The following is a 17825-nucleotide window of genomic DNA, read 5'->3' as shown; positions in this document are numbered from 1 at the left end:
TACTTGTAAAAATATATATTTTTCCCTTTTTTAATGATTTTTTTTTTTAGATTTGCACATTCACATATTCAGGGTGTTATTGTAAGTTTTTCAAAACCAACATGAATACAAAGAGTCTTTTCAAAGAACTTACCATATTTATTTTAAGCTATAGATTTTTCCTGTTTGTGTTTTTTTACTATCATGCACATTCTTATTAGTCACTGATCCATGATTCTGATTCTTCAAACCTGATTCTTTTGCTGATTTCTATAAACAGTAATGGAAAAGCTATACATTAAAACATCTATCGAATCCAAACCACACTCCATTAAAATAATCATTACCATGCCATTGAAAATCATTTCACAGAGGATGCAGAGCATTATAGCACTTGTTTGTATGAATTCTCTCAGTGTCCATGGTTCATCCTCTTGCAGCATTATCATAAAATTAATGTACTCTTCTTAATGATGACCATCACTGTATAGCTTTAAATCCCTCATCTGGTGTGTGTGTGTGTGTATTTCTGAGGGTTAAACACTTGACTATTGCTGGATGTGCTATTTTCTAATACTGATGGTTAACTTCCAAAACCTCAGATCTTTTTATTACTTTCCTCCGTAAATGCAATGAAAAGACTAAGCATCTACAAGACAATCCACCTGTATTATAGTAATGAAGCCATAAAAGATACTCGCAAATGTGTGATTGTAAATAAATGGGGTTGCAGCTGGTCCATATGGTGGAATAAAATACTGAAGTATTGAACTTGGATAAAATTACAATTATTGACTTGGCTGAAGCCTCCATTATGCCGCTGTACCCTTGTGTATCAACAATGAATACATTACATGTTCAATAAATGCCAATAGCCAAATCCTGCTGCCTTACCTCCTTAGACGGGAAACACCAGGAGAGAGACCTCTGCCTGTATCAACTGCACACATAATGGGAAAAATACCATAAAATGCGAAGATAATGGCCTCTCGTCATGCTGAACGTGCTATTATTTTAAGCGTTAGTGTTAGACCAGATGTTTCCATTCTCAAATGTTTGAGCTGTAAATCTAAAGCTGATTCACCCGGTTGGGTTAGTTTACCTTCGGAAAATGTTAGCACTTTAACCAGCAAACTCTGTCCAGCAACTTCAAAACAGTCAGAATAATGTTTCTAAATTCACAATGGATTTGAAGAGTGAAAGTTTAAGCTCACACAGATAGGAATAGTGAAAGTTCACACACTGGATTTAAATAGTGCAAAATGAAGTTCACACTGGTCTGATGCATGAAAGCTTAAATTCATACTGGATCTGAGTGCAAAAGTTTAAGCACCACAAAGAATTACATTCTTTATTCGATTTTTGTCTTGTTTTCCAGTTTAAATGTCTGAAAATGCTTACAACAAGATACATTTACTTGAGAAGAGACACTGTATGAGATATTAGATATGTTATCATAAATTGTATCTTGAATATAAGTGTATTTTGTCCTACTGCACTAGATGTTTCTGCTTGTTGTAACCTGTTTTTACGTAAAAGGTAAAACATTGCCTTTTCAATACATATATATTAAATATACATTCTTGATATGTTATTAGAGTTTCTTCTCAAGTGAATGGAACTTCTTCTGTAAAAAATTGTAAAACAAAAATACTATTTAAAAACTTCTTTGCAGTTCACACTGAATCTGAATAGAAAAGTTTTACACTGAATCCAAAATCTAATTTCACTCTGGATCTAGAGAAGGTTGCCCAGTTAACTTCACACTGGATATATAACGTGGATCCAAACAGTATCACACTGGATCCAAAAGTTGGCTTCAAAGAGTGGAGATTTCGGTTCACACTAGATTTGAAGATTGACTTTTAAACTGGATCCAAAAAGCAAAGTAAACTGAATTTGAGCAAAGTTTAAGTTTGAGTTTTAAGTTTCACTGTCTCACAGAGCTGAAGTATGCAATGTCTGTGTCACTAAATCAGAATTGCAGACTTAAAAATAATACACTTTATCTTTACCTAAAGCTGTAACTTGTGAGCAACAGCACAATACAAATCAAAAGCACAATCCGGGACCAAGCGTGCCTACTTAAATCCAATTTTGCATCGTACGTAAAATGTAATCTTTGTCAGTGTTAAAGGCTAATAGCTACAAACATAAACTCAAGGCATTTTTGCATGGTCTTGAGCTAAATAGTTTCTTGATATATTTGTCTCTACTGGCACCCCCATCTAATCCAATAACCTCTCTACACTGCAGCATCTGCTTTGATCAGTCAATGGGGAATCACATCCAATGTAACTGATATATTAATATAATACAATATAATATAATCAGTGTGGGGATGATGAACAAGATCTAAGAGGAGAACTCTGGTACACCTCCTAAGGGCATTCATGGATTCTGTTGTCCCCCTGATTCTGTTATAAACTGTTTAAGGAGCTTGAGTTTGTTATTGAATTTAATCTCAAAAGGGCATGTGTAGACTGTACAGGACAGACACCTGTGACACATGGCAATCAACGGAATCATACACTTTGTTCCCTCTGCAACAGACGTGCATATGAAAAGGCCAGAAAGCAGCTATGTGGGCCAAAAGCATAAGATGTATCTACTGGAATGGACAAATCACTACTATTTTCACAAAAAAGGGTCACACTTTATGTTAGGTGGCCTTAACTACTATGCAATTACACCAAAAAATAAGTACAATTTACTTATTGTGTTGTATTGCAAAACTCTTCTGGTGCTATTGAGGTCAGATATGGGTATGGTTAGGGACTGGTTTGGTGATATGGGTAGGTTTAAGGGTGGGTTAAGGTAATTATATATGTAATTATATACAGGCTTTAAATAAAAATGTAAGTACAATGTAAAAACATGTATGTACACAACAAGTGCATTGTATCAGATGATTAATTTAAATGTAAGTACATAGTAGTTAAGGCCACCTAATATGAAGAGAAAAAAAAAGCCAAGATTGTCAAGAAATAAAATTAATCTCTTAAATACATCATAATACAGCAATATATCTGAAATCGACAGCAGACAGACAATTAGGTACAAAAGTCACAGCTAAAAGACACTGAATGTTGATCAGTGAAGTAACAAGATTAGATTGTTATGAATAGAGTATATGTTTTATGATAATATTTTTAAATCATTCATCATTATTAATAGTCACTATAATATAATTATAAATAATTGTTATTATTTATACAATCATCACTATCATGTCTGTAGTAATTAGAAATGTTGTAAATTATATAAATGAATAATACGAATATTATTTCTTCTTCTAGGTTGTTATAATTTTCATAATTTCCCTTAATATTTAATACTGAACAATAAAAAAACACCAATAAGCATTCAGAACCAGAATATTTTCTTTTATAATAATCATTTTGAAGTATCAGAAAGTACAGTGGTACTGCAGTTTTTTCTGATTCTTGGAATAATTGGTTATGCTTTATTTTAAAGTGTCCTTGTTACAGTGTAATTTTACATTTAAGTACTGAGTAATATTAATTAACTACATGTACTTACTATATGGTTGGGGTTAGGATTAGGGTTTGGTTTAGGGTTACTTGCATGCAATTATGCATTATTTATTATTATTATAATAGTAAATACATATAACGTGTAACAATATTCTTATAAGTACCTTGGAGTACCATGTAAATAGCATTGTACATGAATATAATAATCATTGTGCTACCATATTTTTGTAATTATTTTATTTGAATGTTAAAATGATATCTCAAAAATGTGTTGTTTCTATAGAAACAGACTTACATCTGAAATAATTAAAATAAGGTTGTCACTGCACACATCGGACAGCTAATGTCCCTTAGAGTTGACTATATGATGAATATGATTGCTATAGCAGTCACAAATAATATGTTGCTGCCAGTTTATGTCATCACAAATAAAGATATTATTTTGACAGGATGGTTTGACTCACTAGGTTTCCATCAAAACAGTGTTCAGATTTCCATGAAACTTCCTCTCTTCATCACCGATCAAAGCTTTCCCTTACTAATAACTGCAATTGGCTAATCAGGTCAATGCTGAAACCAAACTCGCTATAGACTAAACAAACGGCTTTCCCTGTAGTCCTAAACAGATCACAGACATTGTTCCTTTCAAACTGCTCCCCGCATAGGCCATAACCTCCTTTGTCTTGAAAAAGATCCATGCAGCATGCAAGCACCATGTTTATGCTATTAGCTGTATCTACTTTTTGCTTAATGGATTACTGGTTATTGTGAGCTCTCTGCTATGTTTGAACAGAGGGAGTCCCAGATTTATTCCTTATGACAAGGGTTTCCCCCAAAGGGCTTTAAGAGGTCAGGCGGGTCAATGCGTCTGCCAGTTAATCAGTACAGGAGCCATCCTCCCGCCACTGGCTAGCATGCTCTCCACTTAGGCTGCGTAATTGGTTTAGATAGACACACTTATTTTGTTGACTGGCGTTCTAATTGTCCCCGGGATACTCTGGGAGGAACTCCTCAAGGTTTTCTTGGGGAAAAGGCCAATGTGTGATCAGAGCTGATTTAGTTAAAAAGAGTGTGGCCTGATTTTTTCTCTATTGTTATTCACTCTAATATTATTCCATTTTGTGGACTTTCTTTTGACGAATAAGACAATCTTCACGCAAGTATTTTCTAATCGGGGCGTCAGAGCGAAAGGAATGGTGGGCATGAGTTACTGGGGATCCACATATAGGCAATTTTGACCCATAATACAACAGCTGACACAGACGTGCCCTATATGGTACAATAAACATGTATGTACACAAAAGCATGCATAAGTTTTTTTTTACTTATTTAAAGGGTGATCTGTAGTGGCCCAATATAAAAAAAATTAAGTCAAGTCAAAAAAAACTTTTTTGTGTGTGTAGTGCTTGTTACACATTTTTCCTAAGCAGCTTGACAGAAAATCATTATAATCTTTATAATTTTCCAATATCTTATAGTTGCATTTATAAGATTAATTATATAGTTTACATTTTGTGGCACTATAAGCAATCAAGCAATTTGGGTATTCTATACAGTATATATTGCCTTACATGAGTATACTGTGTTTATGTGGATAAAGTTGGACATACTTATGTATCCAAATTTATATTAAGAGCTGGGTGATGATATAGATACATTTTGCTATGAAAAAATAAAAATAGGCAGTTGAGATTTGCTGTATTGTATGTATTGCTTTACATGAGTGTACTCTATGGATAACATTGGATATACTTCTATATTCAACTTTATATAAAGAGCTGTGCAACACAGTTTACACTTTACAACAATAGAAACAATCACAGCCAAGATTTTCTATATAATATTTTTTTTGCTTTACATGAGTATGTAGTTAGGTAAAGTAGAATGTAACCTTTAATATAGTGATACACAAAGACACAAGTGACACACATGACAAATTTAATGCAGTAAACATTCATTAAATAGCACAATATAGAATTTTTTCATTGTATAATAGATTTAATAGATTTTTAATATAGCATTTTTTTTACAGTGTACATTATTCAAGAGTAATACATACATAATTGTCTCTCTTGCATGGTTTTAAACATGAAGTCTTAGCTTCAGTTGGCAGCAGCTAAACGATACCTTTAGAGTCATGTGGACGCACGTAAATGACCTTTGAGTCTGCACAGGGTGGAAGTTGATGTCCACTGTCTTATAATGCAGTGCTTTACGTGACCTTTTCTGCTCTTTTGCTGATGTGGCATAGTCATAGAGCCTCCCATATGGTTTCAGTACACTCCCAAATCCTAAAGCATTGTCATTGATTTACTGTGTGTATTCCCCAGACACCTAATCGGACCCTAACGAACCTCAACAGCTTGTGCGAGACAAGGGCCATTAGGCTTAATGGTTAAGGGCATCAAAGGGAGTATGCTGAGAGACCGAAGGAGAAAATGAAGTTAAAGAGACAGAGATTGCAGACTACTAGTCTGTGGCTTCAGTTGTAATTTATGACAATGCCCATGAGCCTAAGCCTGACTCTGAGTCTAAGTTTAAAGCTGGAGACTTCAGAGAAAGAGATAGATAGAAGAGATAACAAGAACAGGGATGAGAGAAAAACATGTTTCCTTTTAACTGATTCCTTGGTCTGAAAATGAATCTTAAACAGCAGCGGTTTAAGATGATAGACATCATGGATTTTTTAAGGGGCTCCTTGATCCATAAATCTTTGTGACACAGTGGAAAAATATTGTATCATCAATAGGGAAATGTGATTGCCTTTTTCTGGTCTCAGCTAAACCCCAGTCTTAATTAAAACCAGCAAAAACTTCAATATAAATAAAGGAAGGGAAATTGGCCTGAAGTCGGCTACTTTCCCCACTAAAAACCAGCATATGTTGTGTTTTGGATGCTGGTCTCCTGCTGATATGTGTCTCCATCAGGTTTCTTCATGGAATAGTTTACCCCAAAATGAAATTTGTTATTATTTCCTTACTATCTTTATGCTGTTTTTTGTTCATGTGGACCCTGAAATGAGAATGTTTAATTGTGATTCTTAATCATATTAATTTTGAATATTAACTTGAATTTTGTGATTATGTTCAAGTAGATCTATTCTTTTCTCCCCATTTTGCCAGCTGGGCTTTGGAGGGCTTTTCAAACTATAGTAAAAGACAACAATAGGCTAAAAACATTGATTATGGATTTAAACTGGTTTTTGGGATGATTTAGTCTAGGAACTAAGATGTCCTGATTCCAAATCGCCCCCGCGAGCATACGTGTGTGACATGCGGATGTCAATGCGGGAGAGGTGGGTCTCACTCCGGGCTACTTTTACACTGTTTCTGCAGGATATTATTCAAGTTAGCGGTTCTAAATTCAAACAAATAAGCAGCAACAGCACATGACATTGTGAAAATAGGGGGAAATATTAACAGTTAGTGAAACATCTACAGAAAAATATAACTGTTACCGGACTAACCTGGCTGCCTTCTCACTAGACCCTCTGTTTTGCAGCACAGTTAATGATATGCTAAGGATAGGATCCCTTGATGCGATTGGTTATTGAATTTTGTGATGTAGCAAACAAAGGGCTATTTCAAACCGTGTTTCTGATTGCCATTGGGAAACTACAGTTTTAAGGAGAACATACTCAGCAATGGTGTTGATTAATGGATTGACACTTGGTTTGTCTAAAAGCATATTAAAAACACCACATAGACAAATAAACAACATAAAAAACTTGATTTTCACCACAGGGGGACTTTAAGTCATTATTCCCTTGCCCTCTACTTACTTTCAAATCAAATACAGGTTGTCAGGTTTGGCATCAATGATGTTGGTCAGGATACAAACAAGAACCAATGATGTTTGATGTCATTGATGTCCACTGTGTGATATACCTTATTGTCTGTTCATCATCCAAAGCTTTTGTATGGCTTCAGAAGACTTAAGATGTACTCCACAAGGGTTGTTGGCGCTAGAAGTTCAATGGATGTTGACTCCAAACACTGTTGATGGTCTCAAGGCTCATGTACCGCAGAATTGTTACTTAAGTGAAGCAACTTTTTTCTTGTTAAGGTACTTCAGTTCTCTGTTGGGGGGACATCTTCAGTATCATTCAGTTAATGTAGTGCGGGTCTCTGCGGCTGTCTGCGGGGACCGGTGAACTCCATCACACTGGCGCATGTCAATAGTCTACGGCGCCTGTATTTGTCAAACACTGGGAAAGAGTCCTGTGCACAGACAGTGTGTAAATTGCCTGTCATCAATTATTAAGAGAAGCATTTACCTTCTGATTGATCAGCCCCTAATGCATCTTCTAATCATTGCAGTTAAGGGAGTTTTTCCTGCTGATCAAAAACGGTCGAAATGGAGAGGTCTGGTCTGGCTGCAGTTGAGTGATAAGACGATGACTGAGAACTGACACTCTGTGGATATGGTAATTTTTGGGAAGGACTATGATCTTTGATCAAGCAGCACTTCAGATATTTTGATTAGCAGGCTGATAGCTGATAGCTGATGTAGGGGTGGGCGGTACACCGGTGTCATAGTCATCACCGGTGTGACATTGCGCCACGACATGGATTTTCTAATACCGTCAATACCGTAATAAATCAATTATGTTCCTTGAACGGCTGCATTTACATCAATAATATCTAATTCTAAATAATAAGGCATTAAATTTTCTTCAAACGTTCAGTTGTGGTCTGAATACCTGTCCTTATACTATATATCTTGTTGTAAATAAAAAAGTAAAACACATTCGTATCAGCCTTGCACGTGGTAGGTAAAAGCGGAGTGGCCATTAAACGACTGGTGAAACATCGTGAAGAAAGGTCGGGCCTGTAGACTATATACTATTTGAAAAGAGATGAGTGAAGTGTCAGAACCAGACGGAGAGACCGAGGCCGCTGTAGAGGTAACTCTCGTTCCAAAAAGAGGAGGAACCTCCGTTATTTGGAACTGGTTCGGTTTTAAATCATCCGACACGGAGCAAACTTCAGTAATATGCAAGGTTTGCCGCCGTGTTGTGACAGCAAGAGGTGGAAACACAAGCAACCTGTTTCATCATTTAAAAAACACGCACGCCCGTGAATATGAAGAGGCAACCCGGGCCAAAACGAGCGCAAGTGGGACCAGCAGCACCAGCGGAGCGCGTCCCAAGACTACACAGCTTTCACTGAAGGCATCGTTTACTGCTGCTACACCTTACGACAAGAGTAGTAAGAAATGGAAAGATATTACCAGGGCAATTGCGCTATATATCGCAAAGGACATGGTGCCCATTCAAACCATAGAGAGAGATGGCTTCAGACATGTGGTTCACACTCTGGACTCAAGATACGAGCTGCCTGGTCGGAAATTTTTTAGCCAGAAGTGTCTGCCAGAGCTGTACACGGAGGTACGGGACAGAGTCATGAACTAAATTCGCCACCTTGAAGCCTACTCGGCCACTACTGATTTATGGTCCAGCCGAACTACTGAGCCATACATTAGCCTCACCATCCACTTCATTGACGATGACTGGAAGTTGCGCAGCAGATGCCTACAGACCGCCTTCTTCCCCGAAGACCACACCGGAGCAATAATTGCGTTAGGACTGAAGGATGCACTTTCCGCCTGGGGCTTGGATGAAGCGCGTTTGGTGTGCATGACGACTGACAGCGGTGCAAACATGGTGCGCGCTCTGGAAATCAATAAATGGACGAGACTCGCATGTTTTGGACACAGACTGCACAACGCTATTGGTAAGTTACACTTTCTAAACCTAACATTTTATATTCAGAAAATTTGTCAAGTCCTTTTCTGTTTGTATTAAAAAAAGAAAACAAAAACAAATTTAAGGCCACCACATTAGTATTGTATTTTTCATTGTTAGTATTGTTTAACCGTGATTCCTCTGGGGACCGGATCAGAAAGTTAAAAAAAAAACATAAATATAAAATTCAATTATCATCAGATTATATGAAAAATATTATTAAAAATATGTACAATATAAATGTATTTAAAATGAAAAAGCTGTACTATTTGTGCAGGAATGTGCAAAATATTGACCAACATGCATACAACATGGCCTATTAGATTTGTAATAGCCTAATGTTCAGTGTGTCCATACAATAAATACTTATGCTGCTCTACAGTTAATGGTTTATTACGTTTTTCAACTATGATAACCTACTTTTCCCACTTATGCTAATATTTTTATCCGTTCTTTTTACTTCCCAGAGAGGAGTGTCCAACATGATGCTCGAGTTGCACGGGCCACAGGTATGTGCAAAAAAGTGGTCAGCACATTCTCCTACAGCTGGAAAAAGAAGAATGCCCTGACCAGTGCACAGAGAGAGCTGAACATGCCCCCCCACAAGCTGATCACAGAATCCCCAACAAGGTGGGGGTCCCGTGTCAAAATGATGGAAAGGGTGTTGGAGCAGGAGAAGGCCATCACTCAAGTCCTGGCGGCAGACCAAAAGTCACGCCACCTTCTACCCACCTGGCAAGACATTGATGTGTTGGAGGCCATAACCAAAGCACTGAAGCCTCTGCAAGATTTTACAGATGTCCTGTCAGGAGAGGAGTATGTTAGTGTCTCCTATGTTAAGCCAGTCCTCCATCTACTCAATACAAACATTTTGAAGCCAGAAGAAGACAAAGCAGGACTGTGCGAGGACATCAAGAAGAGGGTCTTGGATTATTTGAATGAAAAATACAAAGATCCTGCCACTGATGAGCTGCTCACCATGGCAACATTCCTGGACCCATGGTTCAAGACCACCTACATGTCACCTGAAAAGTTGGAGGAAGTGAGGAGCAGAGTAGCTACAGAAACCAAAGCACTGGAGGAGAAGACAGCCACAGATGCCTCTTCCACAGAGGACCAAAGCGAGAGGGAAAGTAGCACTGCTCCTGTACAACTGAAAAAGCCCAAACACAGCCTGGGCAGTTTCTTCAAAAAGTGTAGCAGTGCACCACCAAAGCAGCAGGGCATTGACATGGAGCTAGATGGCTACCTGCTGATGGTGACGGCTGACAGTGACTCTGATCCACTGGAGTGGTGGCGTCTCCAATGTTCCCACTTCCCGCGCATTAGCCGTCTGGCAAAAAAATACTTATGCATCCCAGCCACAAGCTCACCCTCCGAGCGTGCATTCAGCACAGGGGGCAATATTGTAACAAGTTCCAGGGCATCACTGAAGCCAGAAAATGTTGACAGGTTGGTGTTCCTGGCAAAGAACTTGAATGTCTAGTTTCATCAGAGTTCAGATGAAGAGAGAGTTAGTTTTTGAGAAAAGTACACATTATTACACTGTTCTTGTGTTATTACACTGCTAATTTTTGTTTTGTTGTACACTGTTAAGTAAGATCTTTAGGTTTTTTGCAAAATAAATGTTGAGAATGCATAATACTCTCCCATGTCTCTTTTTGATAAGGATACCTACCATTTACTTATTATATTATAAAAATATTAACTTTATTCACATACTAAAGAGACAGGACAGGCTACTCCTCCCAAAATGTACCAAAAAAAAGTTATACCGTGATATTATACCGTCACCGTTCAAAAGATAAAAAATACCGTGATATTAATTTTAGGTCATATCGCCCACCCCTAAGCTGATGTGACATATGCAGTTCTCTTACAGTCAAAATATTAAATCAGTGGTGTTGTAAGGCTTTTAATAACCCCCTAATAAGTATTACAATTCTTTATGTATTCTTCACATTGTGCAAATTGTGTAAAACCAAGGCCTTAACCATGTCTTTTTTTAATAAAGGACGAATAAAGGTCTAATTCTACTAGTTGGGAAGTAATCATTTTACAAATAATATTTTTAAATAATTGGTAGCAAATAATATTTTTTTAAATAAGTTCACATGCACTTTAATTTGTGTGCATATTGAAAATGAAAAACATTTCTTGTCTCATCACATTCAATTAGGAATTGCTTGAATCATGTAAATATTTTCAATTCATAATGGCCATTTTTGAGAAAACAATTGAGTAGTTGCTATGACTGGATATTACCGTTGGTTGTTTAACATTTCTTCTGTAAAACAGCTGTTAAATATGAAATGTTTCACTACTTTCTACAGCCTTAAAACTAACGCTTCGTGCTGTAATTTGTGCTTCTGTGAATGATAAACCCCGCCTACTTTAATTTGATTGGCCATCTCAGTCATTTTGGCATTGATAAGGGTTATTATACTGCTGGGGCAGACCAGTCTAAAAGTGTATCTTTTAAACATTTTTGTTATCCTAACCACATTGAGTGCAGACCAGTGCAAAAATTTCACATTTATTTTTTAGATAATTGTTTTTAATTATTGGAGAGGACTTGTCTCCTTCAATGTCTACGATGGTTACGACGACCCTGCTATAAACCACTTGGAACACCTTAGCAACTGCATAACAACACATAAAGCATGTCTGAGATCAGATCATATATACTGTATCTGAGAGCTCAAAGCTCTTCGAGCTATAAAAAAAAATCAGGAATAAAATATTTCTCTGGGACTGAGTGCCTTATAAGTAAGAGAACACTGTTGTTTTTGCAGATTCAAAAAGAGTTAAATGCGCAAGTGTTAATGAAGTGAACCCTCTCAGGGCAGGCAAATGTTTTATACCATGGCCTTATTGAATGAGTCCTTAAAAATATTTTCCTGCTCTCACCTACGAAAACCTGGCTGTTCTCACGCTCAGACAGGAAAAGAAAAGCTGTTTTTTTTTGTTAGCTTTAGTGGTTCTGATGAGACGCCTGCATTGCCTCTACCTAAGTCTGTGCGGATTCATGCCAGCTACATTAAAGTCTCGGTTGCACTGGCTCTGCCAGCACACACACAACCAATCGGCATACTTCCAACCAGCCCATCATCTCTGCCAAGAGTTCAGTGGAGCAGCCAGGTCTGCACTTTGTCTTTGAGGTTTCATTGGGGATGAAAAGGTTAACAGTTAAGCGGACTTTCCCGTCCAAACATTTCCCATGATGTGTGACTAATTTTATCCATAACCCTAAGCCTATCCCTTAGCCCGACCCTAACCTAGAAACAAACCCTAATATAAAGGTAATGTAAACGTCTGATAAAAACCTGTCTGTTAGAATTCCCTTTTACGCTGCTGTCAGCTTCCCAAGCCCACTGTCTTTCTCTGCTCCATTGTTCTGGTAAGAGTGAGGTCATTCAGGCTCTGACCCCTGATCGAGAGCAGCGATCCCCTTGTCTGCTGGGTAATAGGATTACCTTGCGCATGTGGGCCCACTCTTATTTATCTTCAAAGGGGGCAATGGGACTCCCAACAGGGCGACATTGTCTTCATCCTCAGTGCTAAAAGGACCTTTTTTGTTTCAACAATTTCTTACTCTTAATTCCTAAGCAGATGTCCTTGTACAAATAAGAGGCTACAGTCTGCCTTTAGCTGTTGCTTCTGACGGGATCCTTTTAGACGTAGTTTAGCAGCTAATTTAACACTGTTTCTGTTTATCACCTACACACATGGGAAGTCCAGCGTCCGGGCTTAGTTACAGAAAAGCTTTTTATGTTTAGTGATGGGAATCGGAATATGCGTGATACTTTAGTTTCCTTTCTGACACTCAGATTTAAAGTTGCAAAATCAGACACCAAATACCAAATTGAAGTTGACGTGTATGGTCGCACGGTGAACCTGAAATAGCAAACTGTTTTTACATATGGCCGAGACTTATCGCAGATTTACTGTTTGCATTATGGACTGCTCTGGATCCACATTTTATAAAGGATGGAAAAAAAATATTTTTGGCATATGCACTTTTCTTGCCAGCGCAGACATTGTGCTTCCTCAACACCATCTCTGTCTGGCTTGTGCCCTTCAAGCGGCTGCTCTTAGGTGCACTTAATGCTGAGTACTCTTCTCGCACACCCGGGCCTGGACTCCAGACGTGCCTGAGGTGAGGGGCAACGGAGGGCCTGTCAGACCAAGGGTCCATTAATTGCAGACAGTCCCAGGCTTCAGGACCCTGCTTGAGCGGGGTTATCACACTGGACATGTTCCTTTCTCTGAGGGCCTGTGACGGGTGAAGAGAAAGAGGGAACATTGATTTGATAGGTGAGGTGGTGGGAGTGGGGAACCCTCTGCAGGTGTGAGCTGCCACATGAGTGTGTCAGGGCACAGTGTCAGTGACAGTGAGATAGTGGCACGTGATACATATAGTGAGAAGATGAGGGGAAGAGAGATACATTTGCACAGAGAGTGTAAAAACAGCAACAAATAATGTAAATGGTGCAAAAGAAATGGCACTGCATTTTGGTGTCACATATGTGTCCTGCATTTTGTATTTGTCTGTCCCTACATTCTACTCAAAAGTGCTTTTCACACTTGAAAGAGTTAGCCCTGGGTCATTCTAAACCCCAGGTAAGTGGAATCCTAGGTTGTCTTGCTTCATGTTTCACACTGCTTATACTTTACCCAGAGTTAAAAGTTAATCCTGGATATTCATAAACTGCCGATTCACTCTGCACATTTCTAAACCCCAGGTTAAAGTCCTTATTTGCATATTTGCGGTGTCAGTGTCACTGAATGGACGAACACAGCTTGTTTACATAAAGGCTCTAGCATTGCACATTCACATATATTGCTGACTGTACGATCAAATTCTGCAGAATGGATGGTTTGGATTATAAAGGTAAGAATGAAATGGTCTCTTCTTCACTACAAACACTAAAAAGTCTGTTTATATAGCATGCAGAGTTGTTCCGTGACTGTCCAATCCTGCTCTTGAAGGGCCACTGTACTGCAGACTTAAAGGAATAGTTCACCTAAAAATAAAATTTTCCCCATGATTTACTCACCCTTAAGCCATCCTAAGTGTATATGAATTTCTTCTTTTAGATGAATGCAATATATATAATATATATAAAAACGTCCTGGCTCTTCCAAGTTTTATAATGGCAATAAATGGCGGTTGAGATTTTGAAGCAAAATAAAGTGCATAAATCCATTATAAAAAGTGCTCCACACGGCTCCAGGGGGTTAATAAAGCCTTCTAAAGTGGAAAATATAAATAGAAAAATATCCATATTTAAAACCGTATATACTGTGTATACATAAATCATCTCGGGTTACTTACATAACCCATGTTCTCTGAATAGGGAACGAGACGCTGCGTAGCTGATGCAATGGGAACACTCCTGGTGTGACGATTGTCTGAAGTCCGTATAGAATCACACCAATTAATTGGCTGATAGCGCAAAATACTGCCACCTACGTCATAAGTGATTGACATAGATACGCACTCGCACCATCTTACCTCTCAGATTTTCCTGTTGAAGAGGCAGGTCAACAGCATGAGGAGCTTGGCAGCGGACGCAGCGTCTCGTTCCCTATACAGAGAACATGGGTTACGTAAGTAACCCGAGATGTTCTCTTTCATAGGTTCACTCAATGCTGGATAGCTGGTGCAATGGGAACGATATACCACACACGCCAAGCTAACATGCTGCCATGCAATGTCTGGCCCATTACAGACCAGAGCACTAAAACAAAGCTGGCTCAAACAGAAAGAACCTGGGAGCCAGGGGCCGTGTTCACATTAAGGTTATAGAACCTCACAAAAGTTTGGGGAGAGGACCAACCTGCTGCCATACAGATATCCTCCAGGGGAAACCCTCTAAACAAAGCTTGGGTGGAAGCCATCCCCCTAGTGTAATCATGCAGCCGTCAGCTACAGTATCGCATCACATAGTGCATTATAGATCCCCTGAGGAACAATTCCACTCATTCTCTACTATAGGAGAGGAAGAATTGTATAAACTTGTTAAATCATCTAAACCAACAACATGTATGTTAGACCCTATTCCGTCTAAACTACTAAAAGAGCTTCTTCCAGAAGTCATAGACCCTCTTTTGGCTATTATTAATTCGTCATTGTCATTACGATATGTCCCCAAAACCTTCAAATTGGCTGTAATTAAGCCTCTCATAAAAAAAAACACAACTTGACCCCAAAGATCTAGTTAATTACAGACCGATCTCAAATCTCCCTTTTCTGTCAAAGATACTAGAAAAGGTAGTATCCTCACAATTATATTCCTTCTTAGAGAAAAATGGTATCTGTGAGGAATTCCAGTCAGGATTTAGACTGTATCATAGTATTGAGACTGCTCTCATTATAGTTACAAATGACCTGCTTCTATCATCTGATCGTGGTTGTATCTCTTTATTAGTGCTACTGGATCTTAGTGCTGCGTTCGTCACTATCGACCACAACATTCTTTTGAATAGACTAGAACACTTTGTTGGTATTAGTGGAAGTGCCTTAGCATGGTTCAAATCGTACTTATCTGACCGCCATCAATTCGTAGCAGTGAATGAAGAGGTATCATATCATCATAAGTGCAGTACGGAGTACCTCAAGGCTCAGTACTAGGGCCGTTACTGTTCTCGCTTTACATGTTACCCTTGGGAGATATTATCAGGAGACATGGTGTTAGCTTTCACTGTTATGCTGATGATACTCAGCTCTATATTTCTTCACGGCCCGGTGAAACACACCAAATTGAAAATTGTAACGGAATGCATAGTCGATATAAAAAACTAGTCGATATAAAAAAAACTGGATGACGAGTAATTTCTTACTGCTAAATTCTGAAAAAAACAGAAGTGTTAATTATCGGACCTAAAAACCCCACGTTATAACCTAGAACACTATCTAAAACTTGACGGCTGCTCTGTCGATTCTTCGTCATCAGTTAGGAACCTAGGTGTGCTGTTTGATAGCAATCTTTCATTTGAAAGCTATGTTTCTAGCATCTGTAAAACTGCATTTTTCCATCTCAAAAACATATCTAAATTGAGACCTATGCTCTCAACGTCAAATGCAGAAATGCTAATTCATGTGTTCATGACCTCAAGGTTAGACTATTGTAATGTTATATTGAGTGGTTGTTCTGCACGCTTGATCAACAAACTACAGCTGGTCCAAAATGCAGCAGCTAAAGTTCTTACTAGAACCAGGAAGTATGACAATATTAGCCCGGTTCTGTCAGCACTGCACTGGCTCCCCATCAAACATCGTATAGATTTTAAAATCTTGTTAACTACTTATAAAGCCCTGAATGGCTTAGCTCCTCAGTACCTGAGCGAGCTCTTATCACACTATAGTCCTTCACGTCTACTGCGTTCTCAAAACTCTGGCCATTTGATAATACCTAGAATATCAAAATCGACTGCGGGCGGCAGATCCTTTTCCTATTTAGCGCCCAAACTCTGGAACAATCTACCTAACGCTTTTCGGGAGGCAGACACACTCTGTCAGTTTAAATCTAGATTAAAGACACATTTCTTTAACCTGGTTTACACATAACACACTAATACGCTTCTATTATTCAAATCCATTAAAGCATTGTTAGGCTGCATTAATTAGATCAACCGGAACCGGGAACACTCCCCATAACACACAATGTACTCGTTACATCGTAAGAAGAATGGCATCTACGCTAATATTTGTCTGTTTCTTTCTTATTCTGTTTCTCAGTCCGTGTCCGGTTCAGATGGTGGATCGGCGCCGGGAGATGATGTCTCCCTGATTGTCTCCCCGGGGACATATCTCCAGTGAAGACCTAGACTTAAATGCAATAAAACTAAAAATAAAAATAAAAGAAAATAACTAAAAATATAATAAAATAACTAACTACATAATACTATTATTGTTGTTAGAAACTGCAACAATATAAAATACAAATAAATACATTTATACATTTAAAATTAATTAAAACAATAAGCAAACAATAAATAAACAATTATCTCCTGGCCAGAGGAGAACTGGCCCCCCATCTGAGCCTGGTTTCTCCCAAGATTTTTTTTTCTCCATTCTGTCACAGAGGGAGTTTTGGTTCCTTGCCGCTGTCGCCTCTGGCTTGCTCAGTTGGGGACACTTAATTTCTAGTGATTATCGTGAATTTGATTTAGCAGATACTATTTAAACTAAACTTATCTAGACAATGACATCTCTGAACTCAATAATGAAATGCCTTAACTGAAAATTGAGTGTTTAATCTTATTTTTATACATTACTAACACTCTATCCTCCAATTTGATACTGTTAAGTGTCAATTACTAACACTCTATCCTCCATCCTCTATCCTACATTACTAACACTCTATCCTCCAATTTGATACTGTTAAGTGCTTTGACACAATCTGTATTGTTAAAAGCTCTATATAAATAAAGGTGACTTGACTTGACTAGTGGAATGAGCCCTGATGTCTAGAGGTGAAGGAAAACCGCGCACCTTGCAGGCCTTCGAAATAGCCTCCCTAACCCAGTGGAAAATCATGTGTTTTGATGCAGCTAGCCATCTGCGGGCTGCCATCTAACGGCGCTACTAGGAGAAG

The sequence above is a fragment of the Barbus barbus genome, assembly GCF_936440315.1.
Source record: "Barbus barbus genome assembly, chromosome: 5".
In the NCBI taxonomy this organism is placed as follows: domain Eukaryota; kingdom Metazoa; phylum Chordata; class Actinopteri; order Cypriniformes; family Cyprinidae; genus Barbus; species Barbus barbus.
Note: the sequence above shows the minus strand (reverse complement) of the source record.